At 42.3% G+C, this 6,086-nt stretch overlaps 1 long non-coding RNA gene across 1 annotated transcript; it reads left to right on the top strand.

Moving 5' to 3' along the window:
- Positions 1-1,114: 1,114 nt before the first annotated feature.
- LOC146355056 (uncharacterized) lies at positions 1,115-5,603 on the top strand. The gene is made up of 2 exons (XR_014788573.1): positions 1,115-1,374; positions 3,609-5,603. It is a non-coding gene; the product is annotated as an uncharacterized LOC146355056 (long non-coding RNA).
- Positions 5,604-6,086: the final 483 nt, after the last annotated feature.

Below are 6,086 nucleotides of genomic sequence, written 5' to 3'. Positions count from 1 at the left end.
CGCCAGTACTCAGTAGGAAGCTGAGGAAGCTGGGGAAGCCGTTTTCCGCTCTGGTAAAAAGTGGGAAAAGTGGGTGGCAGGGACATATGGATGTAGTGGAGAGATTGATGATTGTGTGAGTGGCTACTGCGGTTTCTGACGCATACCGTTGACCGTCCGGGTGCCCAGGCCAGTAGCAAAGTGCGTGGTGTGAAAAATCCTCTTGTGTCGGCCAGTGAGACCCCTTACTCACTGACCAATTCCCATTCCCTAATTGTGTCTGTCTTCAATTTAAGAGGGAGGCTATGGGTGGTGGGGGAAGCAAACCTTGCACCCCCTTGAGATGTATGTCAAACAAAGAAAGAAAAAGGTGTTTTTTTAAAGATTCAGAATAGAAAGAGAAAACAGCAAAAAGCTCAAGGTCGAGCTGAGAGGAAAAAAAACAAGATCTGAGGCTGTTAATTAGAAAAATGTTGCAGGACAGTCTGGCTTTTAACAAAGCGTGGGAGCGTGAGAGTGTAAGGCCGAAGAAGTAGCTGTTAGCCTAGCGCGCCGAGAGAGGGGGGGCAGGAAAATTGCCCACAACGTTCTGAGTTGTGCAACATCATCACCTCGCCTAATTGAGATGAAATCCCTAAGAAATGGAAACTGAAAATGAAGACCCAGAAGATGAAGGCAAAATAGAAAATAAAGGTGAAGAATCAGCCCCCAGAGCACAGGCTAGACCCCTCTTCGAGTGAAAAGTGTGCCATAAGACTGACCCAAAGCAGAATGAAGCGGAAAGACCATGTTGAAGATCTCTGTCAAGGTAACCATGTTTAGCTTTGAACTGTGTTAAAATTGCATAGAGCCTGTAGCTACTGACCATCAGCTATATGATTTCTGAAGAGCGTAACCATTAAGCTTTTGCCGTGGGATTCCCTGCAATGAAGAAATCTCACTGATTTGAGTGTCCAGTGTTACACTGCCTAAGTGTGTGTGCTAAAGAGACCGAGAAACCAGACAGCATGTTCCTGGCCAAGCCAAAATCACGCTACTGCCATGCTCCTGAAAGCTGCAATAAACTGTGTAAGCTGAAAGACCCAACCTGACTGAGAAGAAAATATTGGAGCAACTGTCTTAAAAAACAATGAGATCTGTGTAGCTGGCTGGCTGACGCTGTCAGTGATGTTACAACTTTAAATTAAGACTGTTTTCCTGTTTGAGACCCCAGCGAAGAAAGCTAACCCGAGTTATTTGTTGCCCGTGCCAAAGCAAGAATTTGGTGGCCCTGTACCTCATCGTGTCCTGTTTTGAGCTTGGGATTTACAAATACAAACAAACTGAGAAGCTTGCCTTTGAAGTCCTGCAAATCACCCCACCGCCTCCCCGAAGATTAATGGCTGCCTGAAAAATGCAAGTATAAAGCGATGCCCATCACCCCCCAGCGTCCTGAGTTTCGGCACTCAGTGTTTCAGTGCTTTCGTGTACCAGGTTAGAAGAAAAAAAAAAGAGTAAGTTTTTAAAATGTCTGTGAGAGAACCTGACAGAAGTAAAATAAAATTTACAAAGGAGTTGCCCAGGTTAAAGTGTCACGGCTAGAGAGCTGAGCTGTGCCGCTCTGTTTAGACAGAGGCCTTGCTAAAAAGTTAAAGGCCCTTGTCTGTCAAAAGGGGTGTAGGGCCACACTTTCCCTTTTTAAACTGATGCAAAAGTAGAGAGCCTTTGCTGGAAACATCACATCTTCATTGCCCAGAGCCGTCTCTGTTTGCTTCCATCAATGTCTGGGCTTTTTAGAGACACTCTGCACATGAACTAAAATTTTAAATTGTCACAAACATGCCATGGACAGTGCTATGAAGCTTTGGATAAACTTGAACTCTCATCGCTGTGGACCGTGTGTCTATGTTTGTAGTCAGCTCAGTGTACAGCAGGCTGAGTTTGATCTATAACTTTTAGATTTCCTTTTGCCAGAATTCATGCAGCATAGAGTTGCCGATGCAAAAATGGTGACCTAGAACTCTGCGTGTGTGGGTATGCCCGTCCCTTGATTTTGATGAGCCCTGAGCTTTCAGCCAGAAGACCAGTATGATTTCTGGATCTGCTCCATCATGCCTTACCATGCAAGAAGTGTTTTCCATTCATTGTGTTAAATTGCAGAAAAAGTTTGTTGTATATATTTTATGATTTCTTAGATATCATAAAGTATATGTGATATTTGCAGATTAGTGTTAGTTGCAACTCCAAATGATACTAAGTGTGGTTCCCAATGGATGACGAAGAGAAAAGACAAAAGCAAGTAGAAAAGAAGGAATAGAGAAAGTAGAAGACAGATAGAGAAGAGAGAAAAAGAAAAGGCAAAAGGCAAAGAAAAAACATTTGTAAAAAAGAAGTGTGGCCATAGTTGCCCCCAGGGTAAATTAAAAGCAGCTGATTGTGCCTGGAGCTTATTACCTGGGGTAAAGTAGCCACAATAATGTAATAGTTCTTTAAAATGAAGAAAATGTAACTAGAAGGAGAAGAAGAGCCTATCCCAAATGTGTGTCAGTGGGACTAGTGTAAGGCAGAAAAGTTTAAGTAAGTTTAACTTGAAAAAGACAAATAAAGAGACAAGGCTGGTGCATGGAGCAGAAAGTTTTATATAAAAAGTTTGAAACATGATCTGCAATACAGGCAGATCAGCAAAGAAAAAGAAAGCAAAAGAAAGAGAAAAAATTTGTCTTCCCATACTAATAAATAAAAAGTGTTATCAAGCACTTTGGGAAGCGAAGTTGTTTACAGGAAGCTGTGCCTGAGAACCAAACACTTCTAGCCTATGCTGAAAATGCTTGCTAGTGTTATGGGTAACATGTATAGTATAAAAACCCATTTAGCGCAATAGCTCGTGGTTCAGAGAAGCTGTCTGATCCAAAAATTAAGTACGCCTGTGTGCTGTAAGTTACCCAATAAAGTCTCCTTGTAAGTAACCCCCCCCTGCTGGAATCCCAAAACACAAGTTGGGCTAGAGCGCCTCACCCAGTATCAAACCCTGCTGTTAGAAGCCATGAAAGGCAGGTATAAAGAAGTCAATTAATATGACCAAAGTGTCTAAAGTGCTGCAAGGTGCCACCGAGGCCCCAGAGCGTACTTGGAGCATCTTTCAAATGCCTATCGCCAGTACACCTCCCTCAGCCCAGAGGCCCAAAAAGACGTGGACGAAAGAAAAAAGAAGAAGACCCGGCAGAGGCAGAAGATTCTTAAAAAAAGAACCAGTGTGCCCAGTGTGGACAAGATGGACATTAGTGGCATGAATGCCCAAATAAAATAAATCAAATACACAAAGGAGAAAACCAAAGGGGCCAGAATGGGCGAAGAGGGAGACAGCTTGAGAGGGGCCGTGACATTGACTGTGAGGGGCAGTGACATTGACTTCATGATTGACACTGGAGTGGCATCAAGAGCAAGCAAACGTTAGCCTTAAACAAGAAGTCCAAACACTGAGCAAAGGTCTTCAAGCCCAGCGTCGCTTTGTCTTAAAAAAATAAGCCATTCCCATCACAGAAGTTCATCCTTTCCAACCAAGAGTTAAAGTATGAGTTAAAGAGGGAAAAATAACCCTTTGACTCCCAGATAGAGAAGACTGAAAACTGTCATACTTTCCACCCCCACAGCTATGAAAGTAGCTGGAGTTAAACCCTGGATACACTGGACACGAGTCAAGAGAGCGAGAGGGGGAGAGTAGACTGTAAACAGAAATCCTGAAAATCCTTTAAAAATCATTCTGAAAAAGCAGTAAGAAGACTCAGGCTAGACCTTACTGTGGACACACCGGGAAACTGTCCCCCTGCGTACGGTCAGACCTGCAACTGGAGAATTGAAGAAGGGGACTAGACCCTACTGCAGCTTGCCAGGTGAATAGCTGCCCAGCGTACGGTCAGATCCCAAAGAAGATCAAACATGCGTGTTGTAGTGTTAGTAGTGTTGCATTGTGTTTCCTTAATAAGGTGCAAAAAGGGGGGTCTGCCCCTGGAAAAAGAAGTTTGTCCCAGTGATTTGCTGATAATTACTGGCTTTACCTGGCTAACATCACAAGAGTAAAACATTTTTGTTTGCCAAGAGGTATACCTGCAAACAGGCTTATTAGCTCTTGCCTAATACCTGTCTGTAGACATCCTGAGAAAATTCAAAAAGATACCATGTTAAAAGTTTATGGTGTAAGTTTAACTTATTCCCAAAATGCTAATTGGGGCATGGTTGCAAAGATCCTACCCCCTACAGAGTTCACTCTACGCACCCCCATCATTGCTGAAACAAATGCTACGTGTGCACAAATGCTTAATTGTCAAAAAATTTTCCAGAAAATACAAAGCTATCCCTGGCCCCCTTCCACTGTAATAAAATTCAAAACATATCTTTTAATGATGCCCACATACTTTTGCCTCATGGATGGTTTTAGACATGTAATTCCCGCACTTGGTCATTCATTCCTGCCAACTTGTCTGATAACCACCCATGTTGCCTCAGCCGCCAATTGAACTGGTGCCAATTCTTCCCCTGTAGCCCGAGAAAATCCGTCAACGGCAGCCTTGAGCACTCCAACTAACTAAAAATTGTAATAGTCATGTGCAGTTATATTCTGACTCAGAAAAATTGGCCTTAGCAATGTCACTGGTTAAGGTTCCAGGTTTAGCCTTGGCTGATGGTCTGGAAATCAACCGGTTAGCTTGCAGCTTAGCCAAAAGCATAAATGCCACCTCACGAGCATTGTCATTGTTAAATAAAAAGCTGCGTGATCTAAAAGGTGCAGTTCTAGAAAACAGAGCTGGTATAGATTACCTCTTCCTTCTTCATCATTTAAGTTGTGAGACACACCAAAACCTCTGTTGTTTTAACTTAACTGATAATGGCAATGCTGTAGATGAACAGATCAACAAGCTGCACAATATAGTAGCTAACAAAACAATAAGACAAAACAATTAGCTAAATTAGTTAACCCCTTGGCTTCCAGATCTTAGCTGGCTTAAAAGCATTGTTCATCCTAATTCTACCAGTATTGTTCATAAAAGTTCTGTTATGTCTCTGCGTTCCTTGTCTTATGCGCTGTTTAACCAATCTGTTTTATGTCTCAGCTAGTAAAACTGCTGCCCTCTATGCTCTAATAGCCCAACAAGAGGCTAAGTAATATGTATGTCACAAAAAGCTTTGTATAGTTATCAGAAATGCTATAATTGTAATGAAATTATGCATTTAAGGGGGGAATGTAGCAGCCATATCGGGGGTCAGACTAAGTAGCCTCATGCAGTCTCATGCTTCATGTTCTTGCTGAGCTCTTTCTCCCTTGAATATATTGTTGTAAGCTGACGAGACACAGGAATTCCTTATCTTGTCAAAGGTCATACAGTTGTATATCTTGTTCTCTGCTGTTCTCTTCTGTTCTCTCCTTATCATGGCTACCCTATAACCCAGTTCTTGTATTATAAACAATGGTGCTAGGAGGAAAAATGTTGAGGATTGCAACCCCATGCGGGAGGGGGAGGAGGAGCCGTTTCATATGTGTCACAATGTCTATAAAACCAATGTGCTAATGTAAATCGGGGCTTCTGGCTCTTTGGAAACGATTCCAGCCTTAAGCCCGCGCGTTAAATAAAGAATCTCTTTTTCCTTCACTCCGTGGTCTCTCTGACTCTGGGTTCTGCAACACTAGTAGCTACCTATAAGAATATTTTCAATAAATATATGGCAGGATAAGCAGGTTGACAGTCTAATCCTATGCATTTCTGCTCCGAAGTCCCATTCAGCTGAATGGGATTTATTCCCAAGTGTGTATAAGATTGCAGCCTAAATTGGGGATATTAAACTGACAATTTCTATCTTTTCTAACACACGTGACATGAAAGAGGGAAACTACCATTTATCAATTGATATGATTTAAAAACTAGAGTTTAATTACAGATTTTGGAAACATAGTAAATCTTTTGAACAACTTGTGTAGTGGTCTCTGTTTTGTACTCCTAAAACGAGGGCTTTGCTTTAGCAAAGGAACCTAGAACTTGGATAGAAAACTCTAGGTTTTCCAGCAACATTGGTATCTTGCGTTAGGGCAGCCTTTCCCAATCTGGGTCCCTCCAATGTTTTGGGCTACAACTCTC

This window comes from Heloderma suspectum, chromosome 2 (genome assembly GCF_057233095.1).
Source record: "Heloderma suspectum isolate Gila_16-S chromosome 2, 16-S_ref, whole genome shotgun sequence".
NCBI lineage: Eukaryota > Metazoa > Chordata > Lepidosauria > Squamata > Helodermatidae > Heloderma > Heloderma suspectum.
This window is presented reverse-complemented; position numbering and strand designations above follow the sequence as displayed.